The sequence below is a fragment of the Arabidopsis lyrata genome (assembly GCF_000004255.2).
Source record: "Arabidopsis lyrata subsp. lyrata unplaced genomic scaffold ARALYscaffold_327, whole genome shotgun sequence".
Classification (NCBI taxonomy): domain Eukaryota; kingdom Viridiplantae; phylum Streptophyta; class Magnoliopsida; order Brassicales; family Brassicaceae; genus Arabidopsis; species Arabidopsis lyrata.
Window position 1 is genome coordinate 8,786 of NW_003302323.1, and position 1,293 is coordinate 10,078.

Consider the following 1,293-nt stretch of genomic DNA (forward strand, 5'->3'; position numbering starts at 1 on the left):
CATCATCCTCCTCCTGAGACAGCTCAGACTGACGCGAATTACCATCATCATGTTCATCATTCTCTTGCAGGGCAGCCAACTTAGCTGCCTTGTTCTTGAGATATGCCTCATGGATCTCCTGCGCCTTCCTATCCACAAATGTCCCATCCTTCTTGGTATGAGTTCTGATGAACACTTCTCCAATAGTAGGAGGTCTTCCCAATTCAACTTCCTGAAATATAGTAACAGAGATGTCAGCAAGTAATAAACAAAACAAGTATTTAAAACAGACATGTAACTTACCATCTCTTGCTCCACTTGTAAAAAGGACTTTGGACCAGAAACATGCTTGTGAGGACCAAGACCATTACGGTCAGACATCCTAGCTGCTGATGTGGTTGAACTCTTGGCTTGGGCTTCTTCAGTATCCCAATACTTACACATCTCTCTCCACAGAGTTTTCTCAATCCAATACGGCCTCACTCTTGGGCTTTTTGACTCTGCCTTACTAACCATGTCTTTCATACGCAGTGCAATGATCTTGTAGAACTTGGCTTCAACCACACCTGTAACTGAGGGATGCCAGGTGTGTGTTTTCTACCAAAACAAGAGGACAGTGAAGCAGATGTTAGTTATCAAAATACAATATGAAAATACAGTAGTAGAAGAGGGATAGAAGCTTACAGCGAATTCAAGAAAGTATCTTTCTCTTCTTCCAGTTGGCACACAACTCCAATTGTAGTATGGTCCATCAAACTTGTTAGTAAAACACTTGGTGACCTTCCGGGTTAGCTTACCCTTATCCTTACCAAACCTACAATCAAATAAACAAACTTACAATCTATACACAAGAATACAAACAGAAGAATACAACACAAGAATACAAACTATACCTAAACAAACTTACAATCTATACACAAGAATACAAACAGACCTAAACCTCTTCACAAACTATACCTAAACAGAACCATACCTAAACCCTAAACAAGAACCAGAACCATACCTAAACCCTAAACAAGAACCAGAACCTATACACAAACAGACCTAAACCATACCTAAACCTATACACAAACCATACCTTAACACAAACAGACCTAAACCATACCTAATCCTATACACAATTCTAGACAATCCTATTCACAATTCTATACAAACAATCCTATAAACATTCAGAATCCTTACCATGTCGTCCCAGGCTCTAAAGTCGGAGAGATGAGAGTAGTATAGAGCTCACGGCCTGGGATGACAAGCGTATCATGTAAAGTCGCGAGGACATCTTCTGGGAGTGTTGAATCCCTCAAACCTTCATCCTCC